A 22,939-nucleotide genomic window follows, 5' to 3' on the forward strand; every position below is an offset into this window, starting at 1 on the left:
GTTTATCAGAATAATTGTTAATGCGTGAATGTTTAAGTACCATACAAACACCCCTGAAGGCAGCCTAATCTCAAGAAATGATTTGGTGAGAAAATCCATTCTGGCTATCTGGTTCTTCCCCAAAGTAAGTTGGCCAGAGTCTTCACAGGTCGCATAGTAAAACCATTCACTTATATTCTAATTGCTGGACTGCACAATTATCATGTCATGGTTGTGGGAAGACACACTTCCAGTTTCTATGGAAATGCCATCACTTTGATTTAATTTTAATTCGATTTGAGGTTTTTATAGTTTTTTTGCCTTCAGCTTTAGTCACTGAACTTACCTGTAATGACGTTTATCCTACACCCCACTGATTGTCCCTTAGTGTAGAAATCTTCTCTCCAGTGATGACGGTCTTCTTCACACTGCTGAGCTTTCATCACTGTATTATTATTATTATACAGTATTTATAAAGCGCCAATAGTTCGCTCAGTGCTGTACATTACAAAGGGGGACAGAACATGTGACAGAGCAATAACAATACAATGCAAAACATGAGGGGATCGAGGGCCCTGCTCTTTCCAGCTGTATGGGTAATTTCCTTGGGTTTAACATTGCAGTACATTAAGGAAGTCCTGACACAATTCTGCAGATGGGGGAGAGGAACATGAATGACAGGAACATCTCCCCTCTTTCACAAAACGTGCTGCATTTAGTGAAAAAAATGCAGGGACCTTTATGAATGGAGGAGAGGAGAAAAAAGGGGTGTGAAGCGACTTTTTCAATATACTGCAACGTTAGGTCCAAGGCAGCTTTTCCTTACAGCTAATTTGTCTTGCTAGCATTAAAGGTAAAAATATTTCCCCAGGTTCTTTCCTTTGTTGTTTGTACAACTTTGGCCTTTGCTCACATGAACTCTGCTGAAAGAAAGTATCAACCAATTAGAATTTTGACCCTCCATTTCAGCAGGGGTCACATGACCTAACATCTAGGCTTCTGGTTATAGCAGCTTCCAGGAATGTTTTACTAGACCTTGAAGTCAAGTCCTGGAAGTGACGAAACGCGTCAAGGGAAGTGACGTCGGACGCACACGGAGGAACCCAAAGTGGCAGAGCGGCCATCTTGGATAATGGAATTTCTAGTAAAACACTCCTGGAAGCTGCTTGGACACTACAGAGGTTTGGAGTCATGGGAATATGGCATTTTTTAACGTGTTATTGATGTAAGAGCAATAATAAAGTATATTTTGAACAGTATATACGGAATTACACTATATCCTTTCCATATATCATTTGCATATGTGGAGCATGGGTACTATGAGTACTATGGAGTACTCTTGCTAAAGAGATGATGACATCTAGGAGAAGTATCTATGAGGCTGTGATGACATCAAAAGAGTAATAGGCTGTGAAGGCGGTCCTTGGAATAAATCTAATATACCCTTTGTGGTATTAAGGCGTGGTTTTATGGCAATTTGGTAAGGGTATTTATTCCTTACACTGTAGAAGTATACACGACTATTGTCACTTGGATTACCCTAATTCACAAGAGTGATTCACCATCACGGTTGTTACACAGTGTTCACTTTTCACATATGTGGCTCACGCTTGATTTAAAGTTGCACAGTGCATATTGTTTATAGATAATTTTTGATTATTTGTTTATAAGGGTAACACACTATATAAGTTTTTCTTTTGTTGAGGTTCACATTTTCCGTTGGAGCCATTTGGAGGGCTTGATAACAAGGATTTGGGATTTTTCCTTATTGGAATCAGAATTGGGAATGACTTTAATTTTGGACATGAGTATATAATTTTGTTTTTGGCTTTTTGGAGATTATATGGTTTTTCACATTTTTGTATTAATTTTTGATTATAGTATGGTTTGAGCAGATTGGGGTAGTATTGAGATTATTACACTTTCAAGGGTGAAAGATAGACCTGTATGCTATAGGGTTTAGCTGGTTTAGTTTTTTGGCTTTTGTATATATTTGGATACCGTATTTATTTAGTAATACAGTGATCAGTGCTAATAAAAAGCACTGACACTGTACTAATGGCACTGAGCAGGAAGGGGTTACCATGTGGGGCAATCAAAGGGTTAACTGTGTGTGTTTTACTAGGGGCATTGTTTGTGCTTCACTGTAAGCACACTGCTTTGCATGGCTGTGCTACTCGCAGCCATGCAAAGCAGTGTGCAGGAGATAACAGGGGAGAGAACTGTTTTGTTTACAAACAGTTCTTCCTCCCTTTGGAGATGCTTGGCAATCACTGGGCGTCGGCGAGTAATCACCTGCCGGAACCCGGTGATTGACAGCCGTGGCCACAAATAGCACGCGTGCACGCCCCTTCCCAGAAATGCAAAATCATGTATATATATAATGTGTGTTTTTGCACACCCATGCCGCCCTGTAGCAGTACTTCTGCTATAGGGTGGACGGGAAGCGGTTAATACAAGAGGCGTCTATTTTTTATTTTTTTTTCAAATTCTTTGTTTATAGACCACAGTCACCTTCAAAGCCAAACAATACAATGAGACATAAAATGTACAATCAGAAATACCGTATATAAATGTTCAGCAGGTTGGCAACAATAAATTACAAACAACAATTAAACATCATGTGCGAACACTGAGTATCAGTCTATCATGAAGTCCTAATATCACTGCTGAGTTTATTCGTCATGAGAGACTTTAACAACGTAGAAAAAAGAGCAGAGATAGAGGGAGATGGGAGTAAAAAAAACCCAGATAGATACATAAATCGACGTGTCTGGGGTGGAAGAGTTACATACACCTAAGAACCAACAGGATTCACTTCAGAAAAAGACCTGCCCTTCTCCTAGATGATGAACATGTTCCATAAAGTCCAGGTTTTAGAATACACCTTGCGTTTTTGTTGAGACGTCAGCACAAGATCCTCCATTTGCTTCAGCTCTTCAAGATTGTGGAGCCAGAGTCCAATGGACGGAGGTTGTGAATCCTTCCATCTACAAGAGATGCATGATTTGGAAGAGGCATTTCTATTCTTCCTCAAATCTTTTGCTTAGTGCAGCTCTTTCAGATCTGTGCAGTAATCCAGTATGAAACTGTGCAGGAGCCACCTGTAATAAAGACCAATCACCACTGCTCTCTAAACTTGTGCCAGGTGCCAGGTCTTGTCTCCGCCCCCTCCTGCAGTTTTCTGCAGGCAGCCTGTAGTGGATGAAGTTCAAGATAGTGTCATACCCTTTATAAAATAAATATGTGCCACTCACTGTGAATCATGCAAAACACATACCGTAACTAGTGCAAAAAAAATATATATATATATATATATATATTATATCTACAAATATATTATATAAATCCTCCAAACGTGAAATCACTCCAATTGTGTCCACTGCAACAAATCAGCGACTCACTCAAATAATGTGTATAGCCACAATATATACCAGTGATCATCTTAGACCCACAAAATCACAATATAACACTCAAACTCGTGTAGCAGTGAATAATTACCCTATAAGTATATCTAAAGGGCATATCATAAGCTAAGATGACATCTTTCTCCAGGATCCAACTCAGTGCTTAGATTTCTCCTCCATTTCCCACATAAATCCGCAATTAGATATGGTGGATAAAATATAATACTTATTTATTCAGCAACTTACATTCAAAATTGGAGAAAACAGCTCCTCATGACAGAGACAATTCTACTATGTGTTTGTGAAGCAAGGGAACAACCACATGTTCCCACTTCCAAAATGGCCACGATCGCACTTCCGGTGGACGTCGATGCGTCAGACGTCACGTGTCCCTGGCGTGTTTCGTCACTTCCTTGACTTTTTTTAAGGGCTGTGTACAGCATAGTGATTATGTTCCTGCTGCTTTTACAAAGGCATTTGATGCTTACAAAGTTGATTATATATGGCTTTTCAAGAGAGTGTTTTTGCCCAGAATTTAGGTGTAAATTGGTTCTGGTTGGGTAATTTACTTACAATGCTGTCATCTTTTGTGAATAGCTCACTAAACAGTAATAACATTTTAAAATTTTGGTCTCTGTGTTACTTTTTTGGTAATTTAGTGGGGTTGATTGACTAAAGGCAAATAGACTGTGCACTTTGCAAGTTAAGTTGCTCCAGAGCTTAGTAAATGAGGAAACGTTCTGCAGACTTCCAGAATCAAATCATGTGCAAGTAAAAATGTTGTTTATTTATTCTCCTTGCATGTAATAGGTTATTCTTTGCCAGGGGCGGACTGACCATTTGGAAACTCGGGCACTGCCCGAGGGCCTGGGGTCAGTAGGGGGCCCCATGAGATGCCCCTGGTACCTTTTTCATAGGCTTTTGAGTTTGGGCAAGGACACAGGGGCCCCATGATCCCCTATTGAGGGCCCGGGGTCAGTAGGGGGCCCCATGAGATGCCCCTGGTACCTTTTTCATAGGCTTTTTTGAGTTTGCTCAAGGACACAGGGGCCCCATGATCCCCTATTGCCCGGGGGCCCCATGAGTCGTCAGTCCACCCCTGTTCTTTGCAAAGTGAAGCTTCCCCTCGGTTACTGAGCCCTGAAGCAATTGCACTTGCAGAGTGCTCAGTCTATTGCCCTTAGTAAATCAACCACAATATGTGTATCTTTGAATGATTAGTACAGACCTAGTAGGATTGTGAAGTGACGTAAGTGGTGACAGCAAGACTGGTCCACCTGTTCCACCATAGACCAGCTGCAACTAGGACTGTTATAACCTCTTCACAGTATTCATAAATGGTGACCTGTAGCATTTACTGTCTGTCAGCTGTAACAACAAATACCCTACTCTCCCCTGTTAACTTCTTCTAAATTGGAGAGAACTGTTTGCTGTTGTCGTTTATCCTCCAGTAGTGTATTGACAACTGGGTGCATTGCTGTCCTTATATTTTTGTAGTATTATGAGCTGATTTAGTAATGAGGTAGTGTTCTATGTATGGTGTAGCAGGTTTATAATTAAATGTAGTTATTGGGTCATGTTGGGAGGTATAGTGTGTCAATGTTAAAAAATAACAAGAGAGAAAAAGTTAACAAAATTGACTAACCTTATCCTTACCTCCACTTCTGTCCATGTCACCTACAGTAGGTGAGGGAGGTGTCAGCATCCTTTGGGCAATATGGCAGGGAATGCCGAGTAGCCCATATCTTGCAAGATGCAACTGAACTGTAGGATAATCACCCCCTAAAGATCAATACAGTTCATTTTTGCTGTCCATTTTTGTGTATCACTGGGGAAATTTCCCTTCCATTCACATCCCAGAGATGAAAAAAAGAGGTTATACAGGTGAAACTCGAAAAATTAGAATATCGTGCAAAAGTTCATTTATTTCAGTAATGCAACTTAAAAGGTGAAACTGATATATGAGATAGACTCATTACATGCAAAGCAAGATAGTTCAAGCCGTGATTTGTCATCATTGTGAAGATTATGGCTTACAGCTCATGAAAACCCCAAATCCACAATCGCAGAAAATTAGAATATTACATGCAATCAATAAAACAAGGATTGTACATAGAACAATATCGGACCTCTGAAAAGTAGAAGCATGCATATGTACTCAGTACTTGGTTTGGGCCCCTTTTGCAGCAATTACTGCTTCAATGCGGCGTGGCATGGAAGCTATCAGCCTGTGGCACTACTGAGGTGTTATGGAAGACCAGGATGGTTCAATAGCGGCCTTCAGCTCTTCTGCATTATTCTGTCTCATGTCTCTTATCTTTCTCTTGGTAATGCCCCATAGATTCTCTATGGGTTCAGGTCAGGCGAGTTTGCTGGCCAATCAAGCACAGTAATCCCACGGTCATTGAACCAGGTTTTGGTGCTTTTGGCAGTGTGGGCAGGTGCCAAGTCCTGCTGGAAAATGAAGTCAGCATCCCCATAAAGCTTGTCTGTGGAAGGAAGCATGAAGTGCTCTAAAATCTCCTGGTAGACGGCTGCGTTGACCCTGGACTTAATGAAGCACAGTGGACCAACACCAGGAGATGAGATGGCTCCCCAAATCAACACAGACTGTGGAAACTTCACACTGGACTTCAGGCATATTGCAGTGTGTGCCTCTCCATTCTTCCTCCATACTCTGGGTCCTTGGGCCTCTCCATTCTTCCTCCATACTCTGGGTCCTTGGGCCTATCCATTCTTCCTCCATACTCTGGGTTTCCAAATGAGATGCAAAAGTTGCTCTCATCAGAAAAGAGGACTTTGGACCACTGAGCAACAGACCAGGTCTGTTTTTCTTTAGCCCAGGTAAGACGCTTCTGAAGTTGTTTGTTGTTCAAGAGCGGCTTGACAAGAGGAATACGACGTTTGAAGCCCATGTCCAGGATCCGTCTGTGTGTGGTGGCTCTTGATGCACTGACTCCAGCCTCAGTCCAAACTCGTGAAAGTCCCCAACACTTTTGAATGTCCTTTTCCTAACAATCCTCTCCAGGCTGCGGTCATCCTTGCTGCTTGTGCACCTTTTTCTTCCATACTTTTCCCTTCCACATAACTTTCTATTAATGTGCTTTGATACAGCACTTTGGAAACATCCAACTTCTTTTGCAATTACCTTTTGAGGCTTTCCCTCCTTATGGAGGTTGTCAATGATGGTTTTCTGTACAACTGTAAGGTCAGCAGTCTTTCCATGATTGTGATTCCTACTGAACCAGACTGAGAGACCATTTAAAGGCTCAGGAACCCTTTGCAGGTGTTATGGCTTAATTAGCTGATTAGAGTGGGACACTTTGAGCCTAGAATATTGCACCTTTTCACAATATTCAAATTTTCTGAGATTGTGGATTTGGAGTTTTCATGAGCTGTAAGCCATAATCATCACAATTATGACAAATCACGGCTTGATCTATCTTGCTTTGCATGTAATGAGTCTATCTCATATATTAGTTTCACCTTTTAAGTTGCATTACTGAAATAAATGAACTTTTGCACGATATTCTAATTTTTCGAGTTTCACCTGTATATCTCAAACTGAGAGATATTCTCCTTTTGTTCCCAGCACATATATTTTTATTGGAAGATGTCCCCTTACCTCTTGCTCTGCGGATAACTCTTTAACCAATTCCCGACCACACTATAGCTGAATGATGGCTAAAACACAGTCGGCTAGTTCTGGGAGGGCATCCATGGGCATCCACCCAGAACTACACACCCCCACGCGCCCCCAGAGGCACGTACCGTGCATGAGCTGTGATCACTTGTCCAGGTAAAGTGCCACTCAGAGCCGCCTTTTACAATGTGATCAGCTGTGTCCAATCACAGTGTAAATTGGAAAGGCCGGTTATCAGCAGTCCTCTCCTCACACTGACAGCGTGAGAGGAGAGCTGGTAAGCAGCATTTCTCAGAGAGGACATCTACACTGATCACCAGTACCCTGATGATCAGTGTAACCCTATCAGTGCCCATCAGACCTTGTATAAGTGCCCGTTAGTGCTTGCTATCAGTGCCCATCAGTGCGTATCAGTGTTGGCTATCAGTTCCTATCAGTGCCTCCTCAGTGCTGGCTGTCAGTGCCACATATTAGTGCAGCCTCATCAATGCCCATCAGTACAGCCTATCCGCGCCCATCAGTGAAGGAGAAAAATCACCTATTTACAAAAATTTTAAAACAGAAACTAAGAAAAACTGTTTTCACATTTTGGTCTTTTTTTTGTTTGTTTAGCAAAAAATAAAAACTCCAGTGGTGAATGAATACCATCAAAAGAAAGCTCTATTTGTCACAAAAAAATTAAAAAAATTTAGTTTGAGTACAGTGTTGCATGACCGCACAATTGTCATTCAAAGTGCAACAGTGTTGAAAGCTGAAAACTGTCCTGGGCAGGAAGGTGGTAAAAGTGCCTGGTAGGCACGTGGTTCATTTTGGATTTCCCATCACCTTCATTCTAAATGAGAACAGTCACCAGTACAAATAAAGGGGCAATCTCCCTAATAGGGACACATATAGCATGAAAAATCCAAGAGAATGTCTAACCATTCCCCACATTATCCAAAAAAAAAAAAGATTTTGTCCATGGATACATTATAACAGAGTTTATATTAATTATAACATTACTGTACGGTATTGTCTCCAGTAGTCAGTATATGCTGATAGTTATATTTTTTATGTTTCAAATGTAATAGAAATGTATTATGATAATGGTTGGGTTGGGTCATATTGGGGCTATTATTTTCTATGTCTGTATATAATAGTACAGAACTCTATAATTACCAGATTTTATTGGCACAGTGTCCAAGGGAGTTAGGGGCTACAGGATACCCAAAAAAAGCATAAAATAATTCAGTCTGCTCAGTAGTACATGCTAGTACACATATCTTCAGCCCCTTTCACAGGCTAATAATGAACCTTTAATCTGAGACAATCTGTAGCTGTGGAGCTTCACACTGAGAACGGAAATACACTGATCAAAAAATTAAAGGAACACTTTGAAAACACATCAGATCTCAATGGGAAAAAATCTCCTGCTGGATATCTATACTAATATGGACAGGGTAATGTGTTAGGAACGTAAGGATGCCCCATCGTTTGATTTTCGAGGTGTCTTTGAATTCAGTCCTCTGTAGGTAGATACTTTTAATTTCCATCAAACGATGGGGCATCCAGACATGCAGACAAGCACGTGGGGGCCATACATACTAAATTTCAGCAAAATGGACTAGCCTGCTGCATCATTTTTTCACTTTGATTTTCGAGGTGTCTTTGAATTCAGTCCTCTGTAGGTAGATACTTTTAATTTCCATCAAAGTGAAAAAATGATGCAGCAGGCTAGTCCATTTTGCTGAAATTTAGTTTGCATGGCCCCCACATGCTTGTCTGCATGCCTGACAACATCGGGGCATGCTTCTAATGAGACAACGGATGGTGTCCTGGGGTATTTCCTCCCAGATCTGGACCAGGGCATCACTGAGCTCTTGAACAGTCTGAGGTGCATTCTGGCGGCATAGGATGGACCAAAACATGATATCCCAGAGGTGTTCTATTGGATTGAGGTCAGGCAAGCGTGGGGGACATTCAATGGTATTAATTCCTTCATCCTCCAGGAACTGCCTGCATACTCTCGCCACATGAGGCTGGGCATTGTCGTGCACCAGGAGGAACCCAGGACCCACTGCACTAGCGTAGGGTCTGACAATGGGTCCAAGGATTTCATCCCGATACCTAATGACAGTCAGGGTGCCAATGTCTATCCTGTAGAGGTTTGTGCGTCCCTCCATGTATATGCCTCCCCAGACCATCACGAACCCACCATGAAAACGGACATGCTGAACGATGTTACAGGCAGCATAACAATCACCATGGCTTCTCCAGACCCTTTCACATCTGTCACGTGCTCAGGGTGAACCTGCTCTCATCTATGAAAAGCACAGGGTGCCAGTGGGGGACCTGCCAATTCTGGTGTTCAATGGCAAATGCCAATCGAGCTCTATAGTGCCGGGCAGTGAGCACAGGGCCCACTAGAGGACGTTGGACCCTCAGGCCACCCTCATGAAGTCTGTTTCTGATTGTTTGGTCAGAGACAGTCACACCAGTGGCCTGCTGGAGGTCATTCTGTAGGGCTCTGGCAGTGCTCATCCTGTTCCTCCTTGCACCACAGAGCAGATACCGGTCCTGCTGATGAGTTAAGGACCTTCTACGGCTCTGTCCAGCTTTCCTAGAGTAATTGCCTGTCTCCTGGAATCTCCTCCATGCTTTTGAGACTGTGCTGGGACACACAGCAAATCTTTTGACAATGGCACGTATTGATGTGCCATCCTGGAGAAGTTGGACTACCTGTGCAACCTCTGTAGGGTCCAGGTATCACCTCATGCTACCAGTAGTGACACTGACCCTGGCCAAATGCAAAACTATTGAAAAACAGTCAGAAAAGATGAGTTGGGACTGGGAAAAAAATGTCAGTGGCCTCTACCTGTTAAACCATTCCTGTTTTGGGGGTCATCTCATTGTTGCCCATTGCATTAACACCAAAGCAACTGAAACTGATTAACAACCCCATCTGCTACATAACTGGCCAGATCAATATCCCAGAAGTTTAATTGACTTGATGCTATACACTGATTCAAAAGTGTTCCTTTATTTTTTTGAGCAGTGTAGATTGAGCAGTACTTGCCTGAAGGTGCTTCTCCTTAGTAGCCACATTTCCATATACCCAGGGTCCTATTCTTGGGCCTAGGCCTTAGAACTGTGTCTTCCCCAGGAAACAGGCCTGGGAGGCAGAAGACCAGGATCCCTCACAATGACATCCTCTTCAGGCAATGCCTGGGAGTAGAGGACCTTTTTAGATGGTCTCCCCAAATCCTTTTTATTCACAATTTTTTTAATGCTTTTTTCAAGACAACCATGACTCAGCCACCTGTTTAAACCTCTGGCCTGCCCATCTGTGTCAAAAAGGCTCTCTTTCTCTGCATTAATGTAAAAAAACTCTCCACTACCTGTTCTACCCACCCCAATCCCTAAACACTTTACTGACTCCTGTCACCACTCCAGTGCTGTCCCAGCTGCAGCGCCAATCCTCTCACTTCCTGGCCTCACAGGAGACACTGAGAATAGCGAGAACCATAGGCTCCTACTGCTGTCAGTCAAACTCCTGTGAGTAGGTAGCCAGGGCATGGCTTACCAGCACTGTGTCTATGGACGCACACAATTTGACTCAATAGCATGCACTTTGGTGCTTCGTTAGCACCCAGCTTGCTGAGGAGGCACCCAGAGGAGAGAGGAGCTGACAGGCTCAACGGGAAACTTCCATACAGGAGGTAAGGGACCACTGTGTGCAATTTAATTGCACAGAAAAGGCAAGTATAACTTTTTTTTATTTTAAATTACCTTCAATATCACATTAACTCCTTGGCGCCAATAGTATGCGAATATGCGGCCTCTCAGTGGCTGGGCCTTGACGCCAAATATTTGCATAACCAATGTAAACAAACATGTGCCAAGATCGCGCGCCCTGCACACTTCCAGCACGTTTACTGGTGCCTCACGGAAGGGTCCCGATCAGGAGCTTTCCAACCATGTGACCATTGTGACAGCCAATCACAGCGGTCACATGACCCTAAACCCCACCCCACCTCCCGGCGTCAAAAAAACCTTAAAGGGCCAGGAGGTGCCAGTGCCAAAGAGTTAAGCTCTAATGTGCCCCCCAATAGCTTCTACACTATGGGGTTGATTTACTAAAGGAGAATAGACTGTGCAATATACAAAGTGCAGTTGCATTTTTCAAGTGCATTTGCTCCAGAGCTTGGTAAATAAGATGCTCTGCTGACTTCCATCATCCAATCATGTCTAAGCAAAAATGCTGTTTTTTTTTTTCATTTTCCTTGCACATGATTGGGTATTCTTTGCAAAGTGAATCTTTACCTCATTTACTAAGCCCTGAAGCAACTGCTCTTGCAGAGTGCAACTGCACTTTGCAAAGTGCACAGTCTATTTGCGTTTAGTAAATCAACCCCTATGTAAATTTATTGGCCTGGCACTTTAAGTAAAGCTCAATATCCAGTACTTGATGCGAACATGAAAAAAAGGGCAGAGATTGATCCCTATGCTTCACTTGAATCACAATTCTATGCTATTGGCACATAGGACAGCACAGGCTGAAGTCAGATCAGAGCACTGGGACTTCTAAGAACACAGTATGGTTTCATAGCACAGTAGACTTTCAGTGTAGGGTGCAACTATCTTGTAATGTGCCTTTTAGAATGTATACTTTTAAATTAAACATAACAAAATTTGAGGAAGCACAAATGATAAGTTTGCAGGAGACTGACAGGGTTCAGGGGGCCAGGAATCTGGAGGGAGTGATGGTAACAGAGTGGGTATTAATTCATGCTGCAGGAGATAACAGAGGAATTCAGTCTTTAGCTCTGATAACATTTCAGATTGGGAACATGACTGACCAAAGCCTCACATACTGTCCTGGCAGCTGTCCACCTCTCATAATGCAGAGATATATGAATATAGCACAGATACAGGAATTTGTGTACAGGGCTTCGTCATTGCTGATAGAGAATAATTGATGGTTTTAATCTAAAGGCTGGCTCAGAATAAAAAAGTGTGACATTCTAAAGAAGACCATGAGATCCATCTAAACTGCTGTAAAGGAAACATCTTGCTTACTATATGACTTCAGATCCATCAGGACCTTATTATACATTTGCTAATCAGTAGTTTTCCTTTCCTAGACACAATTCAAAAGAAAAATGTCAGTATCAAGAAATGGGAGTTGGTATAACTGACTCTTTAAAGTTATAGGCTATGGACTTGTCATTCCTTCTTCCTCCACCACTTAGTAATTGATTCCTGGGAGGAACAAGCATTTAGGAGGAGAGTTCTGAATTCACAGATTGATTGATTATGCATGGTCTCTTCATCAAGGTGACAAGGTGGTTACTATATCGTATTAAGGAAGGGACTCAGTGTGGCTCAATAAAATTGGCTTACTTTACTGATGTGACACTGCAGTATTAAAAGAGTGTATATGTTTGTAACGGAGTGCTGGTGACATCTTATTGTTTCACTGTGATTTGCACAATGCAATCAGCTACAGTCACTATGAGCACCCATCGGTTACAAAGGTTGAACACTTGATGACTGGTGCAGTCATCATTCTCTAATTTAGATATTTATTGCTGTCTGTGTCTTCATTGGGAAAGTTTCCCTTCACTTTCTTGTATACAATGGATTATAAGCAAGCATTTACCTGAATGACATCAATTCATTCAGGGCTTTTTTTTTTTTTTTTTTTGTGCTTAGCTGTGATTTGGCCACAGCTAATCACATGACACAGCTGGGCTGTGAGTGGCCCAGCTTGTGCATGTGATCGCTGAGACCATTCACAGCTAGGCACACTTGTATACAAGTTTCCCTTCACTTTCTGTCCCTATGATATCAAGACAATAAATGAGAAGTTTTGGGAGTCACCAAGGCAAGAAAACAAAGAGATCAATGAAAACTACAGGGGCTTAGTGGTGAGCACACCTGCCTTGCAGCACTAGGGTCTTTGATTTTAATATTAACCAGGCCACATACTGCATGGAGCTTGTATGTCCTCCTTGGGTTTGTGGTTTTCTCTAGTATACTCTCACACTCCAAAGATATGCTGGTAGGATGATTTCCTCCAGTCTAAAATGGCCATAGTATGTGTGCTTGTATGCATGCTATTCTCAACTAGGGTCTGTGGAACCCTAGGGTTCCTCCAGAGTTTGATAGGGGTTCCCTGAGCTGTGGCTAACTTACATCCTATTTGATGGTACCTGCATAATTCTGGGGCCAATTCCACTTGGCATAGTCAGCAGCATGACACCAGTTTTCTTTCTAGCTGTCTGTAAAACCATCCAGTACATTATTATTACATCGAGTTTATATAGCGCCAAAGGGTTTACTCAGCGCTGTACAATAGAGGGGGGGACAATACAAGAAACAGAACAGCAACAACAACAGTACATGAGGGGTTAGAGGGCCCTACTCTTTCGAGCTCACAATCTAGGAGGGAGGGGGTAGTAGCACAGGAGGAAGTGACTGTGGGGGATGGAGTGGTAGGAGGAATGAAGGAGAATGGCTGTTAGGTGAGGGAGGGGTAGGCTTTCCTGAAGAGGTGGGTTTTCAGCAAGCGCCTGAAGGTGAGGAGGGAAGGTGACAGTCTGATGGATTGGGGCAGTGAGTTCCAGAGGATGGGGGAGGACCTGGAGAAGTCTTGCAGTCGTGCGTGGGAGGAGGAGATCAGAGAGCAAGATAGAAGGAGGTCCTGTGAGGAGCGAAGGGTACGGGTAGGGTGGTACTTGGGAATCAGGTTGGTGAGGTAGTACATGGATTGAAATTCAGCCAATTCAGCAGGGAGCATACAATTTTTGGTCCATGCAAGGGAAGGGTGGTTGTATAGAATTTGATCTACCAATTGACTTCTGTACAATCACCCTGTTGGAAAATTTCCCCTCAATCAGTGTATTCTGACGGTGGGAAAGTCTCCTCACTGTCAGAATACAAAGGCACAGCAGGAGGATTCTCCCATCCAGTCTTTTTTTTTATTCAACCTACTGGTTGAATTAAATAAAATGAATGAATCTATGGCAGGAGTGTCAAACTCAATTTTATTGCGGGTCACATCAGCATTATGGTTGCCCTCAAAGGGCCGGTTGTATCTATAAGATTATGTATCTACTCTAGCAGTGTAGACGTCTCCTCCTCTGTCTTTCAATTGCAGGGAGATCATTGGTCAGCATCTGTCCTTTCTGTGCCCCGCTGTGAGTGTGTGTAGGGCAGCCAGGGATCTGTGAGAGCTTCCAAAAGAAAGCTTCTGTGTTTAAGAGCGGTAGTGATGAGCAGAGGGCGAGAGCTACAGCAAGTTCCACTGAAGAAAGACCTGGGTGCAAGGGCCACACAAAATGGCCTGGTGGGCCATAGGTAGCCCGTGGGCCTTGTGTTTGACACGTGATCTATGGGCTGCCTAAGGCTCACCATACAGGCTGCAATCTGAACACGTAATCTTCATACAATTAACTTTAGATTTTCCAAAACTATGTAATGTGAGGTCAACGCGACAAAAAGCTAACTGGTGCGCTGATCAAAACATTCTCTGACCAGGCTGGTAAATGTAGCTCACTCATTACAGTATTCATCAGTAAATATGGCATTGCAGCTCTCTGGATGTTCTACTGTGTGTTGGGATTGCATCTAAATAAAACAAAGGGAGAAAGCGCATGTCCACCCTAGTATAATACTCTTTACTGAAAACAATGATTAAAAAGACTTCAATTTATACACTCACATTAGGTAGTAAGTATATCGGCACCTAGATATTCTCTGCCTCTGCTCCTGGGTTGCTGCTGTAAGATCTGGACAGGATCATGTGGTGTACAACCAATCAGCTGACAGCTGTGAGTCCCAACTAAAGCAGACCACCGTGACTCGGCTATGGTGTGCCCGGTCAACTGCAAATGCGCTATGTCCAGCTGGCGCTCTGCACAAAGGGGATATCCGTTGACACAGAAAAAAACAGGATGGAAGGAAATTATGCGGCACCGTTACTATGATGATACGTTTCGGAGGCATGGCCTCCTTTATTAAGTCATGCCCACTATGGACGAGCACTACTTTATATATCCTGCGACATGGAAAGGAACAGGTCCCATGGCAAAAAAACATTTTTTAGAAAATATTGATAGGTATTTAAAATCAAACAATTCATTTGTTGTAGTGCCACAGTTTGTGGTCTATGGACTGAGGTTCCCCTGTGTTCTCTATGTAGGTAGAACGGTGAGTGCTTTGCTCATTAAGTTTGGTGAGCACCAGCGATGCATAGAGCACAAGCCAGATAAACATAGTGTTCCCCATCATTTTTCTCAGGTACATGGGGGTAGCATGGAGGGCTTAGAGCTCTTTGGTACTGAAGATATACCTATGTCTTTCCCAGAAGGTGCAAGGTTTTCCAGATTGTGTATGCGGGAAACAGTTTGGGATTTTTACCTTGAATACCATGAGAATACCAATAGTCTGTCCCCTGACAGACTAAACGAAGAACTAGAGATAAGCACATTATCTAATAGCGTCCTTTCTAACATTTGTATATGGCTTAGGATTTTCAAAACGATGGGACCTATCAGCCAGGGTCATCTGTGACCATGTATATATAATGGTATGGTCAACACCAATGTGATAAGACATTCTTGTTGCACCAGCATATAATATAGTATATGTTGGCAAATTGTGTATTTCCCTCCCAGCCTGCTGAGTAGCTCTTCATAGGCCCTTAGTACTGCACTGTGGGAGTGTGGGAGGGTTATAATCCTTTAGTTTGTGGAAACGGTGTGTAGCACTTCACCTCTTAGGAGTTGCTGAAGTTTTGGGTTCCCACTATAGTCCTGCACAGCCAGACAAGTCGCATTTCCACATAGACTTGCATTCAGGAGTCATTGACCAGTCCTTGAGCTTGTTTTGAAGTTTTATTAGGGAATTTAGAACTTCGTTGGGGTAACGGGATGCCCAATGGACCTGAGAAACCGAGGAAACTTCCTGAACTGTGTACAAGTGGTTACAGCAAACAGTCTCTTCTGGAGAGCTAGCCAGCATCTCCTGTAGTACCAACCCAGACCCAAGATGCTCCTCTTTGTGACTGCCTGGAGGAATCCCTGGACAGTGGATCCAGTGTCTGCCACATAGAATGGGTGAAACAGGGTAGCAGCTAATACAGTTTTCCCACTAGAGTGCCTCCTTCCCCTATCTGGCCCAGGGGATGCAGGTTTACTCACTTAGTCCTTCTCCTGTGTTGCTGATGGGTTGGTGGCTGCTATCAGACCTTCTAGCTGGACCACTCCTTCCCTTTCTCAGGGGGCCGGTGATGTTTCAAGCTTTCAGCCTTCTCAGGTCCTTCTGCCTGTAGGTGAGCCCCTCTCCATCTGGGCTCCCTCCCAGGCTCCTGTCTTCCAGCCTCACATCCTCCTTATCTCTCCTGCAACAACTCTCCTCCAGCTGAGCAGGCTTTCTCACTTTTAAGGGCAGTCCTGACCCCATGCCAAGCCTCCTGTTGGGGATTGGTCAGGATGCCTCAAGAGTGCAGACCAGCCACTCCTTACCTCCACCCACTGTTTCTAGAACGTTCTCCAAAGTTCTAGGGAAGGGGGAAGTCTCAGAGAGCTGATCTGCAGAGCCTCTCAGCTCTGACCCAAATTTAACCTCCCTCCGACTCTTGCACCTTGGCTGCTACTCGGCCTCTGTCTAACATTTTTTGTCTAACTGCCACTAGCTACCTAGGAGGGCACTACAGGTGTATTATAAAATATATTATAGAATATATACTCACCAGCCACTTTATTAGGCACACCTGTTCAATTGCTTGGCAACACAAATTGCTAATCAGCCAATCACATGACAGCAACTCAATGCATTTAGGCATGTAGACGTGGTGAAGACTACTTGCTGAAGTTCAAACCGGGCATCAGAATGGGGATTTAAGTCGCTTTTAACGTGGCATGTTTGTTGGTGCCAGACAGGCTGGTCTGAGAATTTCAAAGACTGCTGATCTACTGGGATTTTCACACACAACCATCTCTAGGGTTTACAGAGAATGGTCCAAAATAGAGCAAATATCCAGTTGTGCAGATGAAAATGCCTTGATGTCAAATAATGACAGACTGGGTCGAGATGATAGAAAGGCAACAGTAACTCAGGTCAATATGGACCAAAATCTCTGAGAAATGTTTCCAACACCTTTTTGAATCTATGCCATGAAGAATTAGGACAGTTCTGAAGGCAAAAGGGGTCCAACTCTGTACCTAATAAAGTGGCCGGTGAGTGTATATATATTTTAACATAATTTACATATACCTTTTATTGTTGTTTTGTACCCGTCTTTTTATATATATTTTTTACTGATTTATTTATATAGTCGTAATGCAACAAATTGCAGCCTCATTTATGTATTAATGGCTGTTATTGCCCCATTATTTGTAATAGGCACTAGTCACCTTCTCCCAGTGTGGTCCCTTTAAGATCTGGAGCATGGGAGGGGTTGTGAGTCCCTATATAAAGTAGTGCTCCATGACATGAGGCCACGCCTCCGAAACATGTCATTACAACCGTGCTGGATGGTTTCCTCCTCTCCTGTTCCTTTCCGTGTTGCAGGATATCTTCGTGGTGTGTGGCAGTTGAGCGGGCACGCCATAACCGAGTCACTGCGGTCTGCTTGAGTTGGGACTCACAGCTGTCAGCCAGCTGGTTGTAGATTACATGATCCCATTTCGATCTTACAGCGGCAACCCGGGAGCAGAGGCTGAGAGTATCTACATGCCGATAAACGTACTACTTATTCTGAGTGTATTAATTGAAGTCTTTTTAATCATTGTTTTCAATAAACAATATTATACTAGGGCAGATGTGCGCTCTCTCCCTTTCTTTGTTTTATACATATGTAATGTGAGGACCTACCTAATCTACCCAATTATTCTGTATCCAACCAAGAACTTTGCACTACATACTTGTCAACAGATCTAAAGAAGATGAGCCTATAGGTTGGCTATCTGACCAAGAGTGTAAGGAAGGGCATTCTTCCCACTGGTTACCAAAGGATCATTCTTCACACAGACCACCAATGTAAGGGACATTCTTCTAAATGACCACCAATGAATTGGTTTTAGCATGGGTTTCCTGAGACCTGAAACTTATTTCAAATGTTACTCTAGGGCAGTGGTGGGCAACCTTTTTTTTCAACTGAGCCAAATCTCGCCAAAACCACGATTGAAATTTATTTTGAGAGCCACATTTTTAAAACTGAAAATACATCCCCCATATAGTAATTCATCCCCCATAGTAATTCATCCCCCATATAGTAATTCATCCCCCCTATAGTAATTCATCCCCCCTATAGTAATTCATCCCCCATATAGTAATTCATCCCCCATAGTAATTCATCCCTCATAGTAATTCATCCCCCATATAGTAATTCATCCCCCATAGTAATTCATCCCCCATATAGTAATTCACCCCCCATAGTAATTCATCCCCCATATAGTAATTCATCCCCCATATAGTAATTCATCCCCCATATAGTAATTCATCCCCCATAGTAATTCATCCCCCATAGTAATTCATTCCCCATATAGTAATTCATCCCCCATATAGTAATTCATCCCCCATATAGTAATTCATCCCCCATAGTAATTCATTCCCCATATAGTAATTCATCCCCCATACAGTAATTCATCCCCCATAGTAATTCATCCCCCATACAGTAATTCATCCCCCATAGTAATTCATCCCCCATATAGTAATTCATCCCCCATAGTAATTCATCCCCCATAGTAATTCATCCCCCATATAGTAATTCATCCCCCATAGTAATTGCCCATATAGTAATTCATCCCCCATATAGTAATTCATCCCCCATATAGTAATTCATCCCCCATAGTAATTCATCCCCCATATAGTAATTCATCCCCCATAGTAATTCATCCCCCATATAGTAATTCATCCCCCATAGTAATTCATTCCCCATATAGTAATTCATCCCCCATATAGTAATTCATCCCCCATATAGTAATTCATCCCCCATAGTAATTCATTCCCCATATAGTAATTCATCCCCCATAGTAATTCATCCCCCATACAGTAATTCATCCCCCATAGTAATTCATCCCCCATATAGTAATTCATCCCCCATAGTAATTCATCCCCCATAGTAATTCATCCCCCATATAGTAATTCATCCCCCATAGTAATTAATCGCCCATATAGTAATTCATCCCCCATATAGTAATTCATCCCCCATAGTAATTAATCCCCCATATAGTAATTCATCCCCCATAGTAATTCTTCCCCCATATAGTAATTCATCCCCCCTATAATAATTCATTCCCCATATTGTGTCAATTCACTTACCTTTGCACCGCGCGTTCCTCTCGCCGTGTTCCCGCGCCGTTCCAGTCTTCAGGGCGGACTGTGAGAGGAGAGGAGTTCGTCACGCTGCCCCGCCTACATCCTGACAGCCAATGTTTGCCACGCTCCGCGGGCTGGATTAAAAGGTCTGTCGGGCCGTATGCGGGCCGTAGTTTGCCCATTGCTGGGCTAGCTGCAGAGTCCTGACTTTTGGGGCGGCCGCCCGAGAGGAGGGAGGGGAGCGGGCGCCCGGCACACAGAAGAGCCGCATTAATGTGTGTAAAGAGCCGCATGTGGCTCGCGAGCCGTGGCTTGCCGACCACTGCTCTAGGGCAGTGGTCGGCAAGCCGCGGCTCGCGAGCCACATGCGGCTCTTTACACGCTTTAATGCGGCTCTTGTGTGCCGGGCGCCCGCTCCCCTCCCTCCTCTCGGGCGGCAGGGACTCTGCAGCGTGATCCAAAAAAAAAACAGCCAGGGCAGCGCGCTCAAATGCAATGATTGGCCAGTTTCACTGCCACTCACATCCTGATACCAGTGATTGGCTGTCAGGATGTGTGTAGGCGGGGCAGCATGATGAACGTGAGAGGAGCTAGGCTCCTCTCACAGTCCGCCCTGAAGACCGGAACGGCGCGGGAACACGGCGAGAGGAACGCGTGGAGCAAAGGTAAATTAATTGACACAGGGGGGACTTGGCTTACTACTTGCTACTTACTTACTACTACTATATGAGGGATGAATTACTATGGGGGATGAATTACTATAGGGGGGATGAATTACTATGGGGGATGAATTACTATGTAGGATGAATTACTATGGGGGATGAATTACTATGGGGGATGAATTACTATATGGGGGAATGAATTACAATAGGGGGATGAATTACTATGGGGGATGAATTACTATAGGGGGGATGAATTACTATGGGGGATGAATTACTATATGGGGGATGAATTACTATAGGGGGGATGAATTACTATAGGGGGGATGAATTACTATAGGGGAGATGAATTACTATGGGGGATGAATTACTATGGGGGATGAATTACTATATGGGGGATTAATTACTATATGGGGGATGAATTACTATATGGGGGATGAATTACTATGGGGGATGAATTACTATATGGGGGATGAATTACTATGGGGGATGAATTACTATATGGGGGATTTACTATATGGGGGATAAATTACTATGGGGGATGAATTACTATAAAAACTTATTGAAACTAAAAACAGTGTACCATCCTATGTATTTTCAGTTTTAAAAATGTGGCTCTCAAAATAAATTTCAATCGTGGTTTTGGCGAGATTTGGCTCAGTTGAAAAAAAAGGTTGCCCACCACTGATCTAGGGTAAACAAGATTGACAAAGGCTGTCTTAGATTGTTAAGTTCCTTGAATGCAGGGACTGATGTGACTGTAAATACCTGTAATAAATAATACCTGAAAGAGGAGCAAAATGTTATCCTTTACCAGAAATGTGCTTTTGTTGCCATCTCTGTGCACATTAGAGAGATATCCCAACACTTCCTGCTAACACTTGTCACCTGAATTGTATGTAAGAGTAGGTAGGTTCTAACCTTTACCCCTTTTGTAAAAAAGAAACAATTGCAAGTGTTGAGTGTTAAACAGCACTTAGACACCTTTCCCATCCTCCCTCTTTAGGAAAATACTTTTGTTAATTCATATTTTGCACTCTTAATGGGAAATGAATAAACATCCGGCTTTCTTCAGAATTCTTAGTTTTGTTGGTTTGTTTTACAGAAATGTGCAACTTATTGCATTTTTCTGTTTGTTACATTTGGCAGGTAATTCAGCTTTTAATATAAAAACTAAAGCAGGGAAACATGCAATATTTATTTATGTTTATAATATCTGTTACAGCTTTTCATGCTTTATCTGAAATACAGAATGACTGCCATTCCTGCTTGTTTCTTTAGGAACTAAGCTGTGCTTAGTGAGATCTATATGGCCCCAAGGGATAGGGTCCTGCAGTAGGTTTATTTGCACTGTGAAACAAGTATCAGGCAGGACAATTTATAAACTAGGCCAAAAGTCTGCCTCTGGTATAATCTCACTGCAGGCTGGATTGGAATCGGCATTTAAATTCTGACATGGTAACATACGGCGACACTTGCCTTCTGCTAATGCTTTATGACAGATAACATTAAAGCGGTATTAAATGCAAAACCAAAAATGTAATATATTGCAGCTTACCAATCAGTAAATGTGGTGGCTGCATTTGTTTTCTTTTTTCTTAGGCTTTCTTTCCCTTTGTTTTCCCCTGGTGGTCTGGCCAGTAACACACCACCTGTATTAGAGCCCCCACTCTGGACGAAGGAGCACAGGGGGCACCTTTGGACAGCAGCATTGTCAGTCTGTAGGGAGGGGAGTGTTAGATGCAGATTTAGATACACCAAGAAATTGAAGGTGAACTCCTGCTAACACTTTATACAGCTGTTTTTTTCCTTTTTGGATAAACGTTTTACATAAATAAACAGCTGATCATTGTAAGCACCCCTGTCAGTGGTAAATGGTTTGTCAACCCTGTAAACGCTATATATGCAGAACAGCTTGCTTTGTTGAAAAACAGCAGACTTACTGGCAGGATCACCAGGTGAAAATACAGGAAAGAAAGCCTAAAAAAGAAAACCAATGCTGCCATCATATCTCAAGATTGGTAAGCTGCAGCGCAATAAATGTTTGCTTTTGGGTTTAATACCGCTTTAGCGTGAGCAGTAAGCTGAATTAAAAGAATACATAAAAAATAAGTAATGTTGCATATTTGACATTAACTCCATGTGGTAGATTTACTAAAACTATAGAGTACAAAATCTGGTGCAGCTGTGCATGGTAGCCAATCAGCTTCTAACTTCAGCTTGTTCAATTAAGCTTTGACCAAAAAAACCTGGAAGCTCTCCAGTTCTAGCAAATCAAACCCAATATGACAATTATTTTCAATACCAGTAATAGAATAAATTAAAAATAATAAAGGTCAAAATAGAAAGGTAGACAGTAAAAATTGTAGTATTCCCTTACATTAGCAGTTAGTGAAGAGCCCACTTGGACTGGTAGTCAGTTGGAAATTGACCACCTTACATTGGCAGTCACTGGCAGAAAAGCTCTTACACTGGTGGTTATTGGGAGAAGGGCTGCATTATACTGGTGGTCTGTGGGAGAAGGGCCCCATTAAATTGGCGATCATTTGGAGAAAGGCCCCCTTACACTGGTGGTCACTGGGAGAAAGGCCCCAATTAGCTGGGGGTCACTGAGAGAAACATCCACATATATTAGTGATCATTGGGAAAAGGGTCCCATTAAATGATGGTCAGTGGGAGAAGGATCCTATTAAATTGGTGGTCACTTGGAAGAATGCCCATTCCATATGTGGTTAGTGGGAAGAAAGATTCTTACATTGGTAGTTAGTGGGAAGAATGTTCTTTTCATCGGTGGCTAGTGGGAAAAACCCTTTACAGGTAGCTAGAAAGATCATTAGTGTAAGTGGTAACTTATCTGAGGCAAAAAGTACTCAAAGCTCAATGGACCCCTAGCAATCTCTAGAGGAACCATCACTGAGAAAGGCTGCCTTAGAGCCACTTTTCTC

The 22,939-nt window shown here is 42.8% G+C and overlaps 1 protein-coding gene across 5 annotated transcripts in view; it reads left to right on the forward strand.

The window, feature by feature from the left end:
- NEXN (nexilin F-actin binding protein) overlaps positions 1–22,939 on the forward strand; it is a 77,920-nt gene that overhangs the window by 16,214 nt on the left and 38,767 nt on the right. The window lies entirely within an intron of this gene.

Source organism: Staurois parvus, unplaced genomic scaffold, assembly GCF_062004578.1.
Source record: "Staurois parvus isolate SC_StPar_1 unplaced genomic scaffold, SC_StPar_1.0 ptg000578l, whole genome shotgun sequence".
NCBI lineage: Eukaryota > Metazoa > Chordata > Amphibia > Anura > Ranidae > Staurois > Staurois parvus.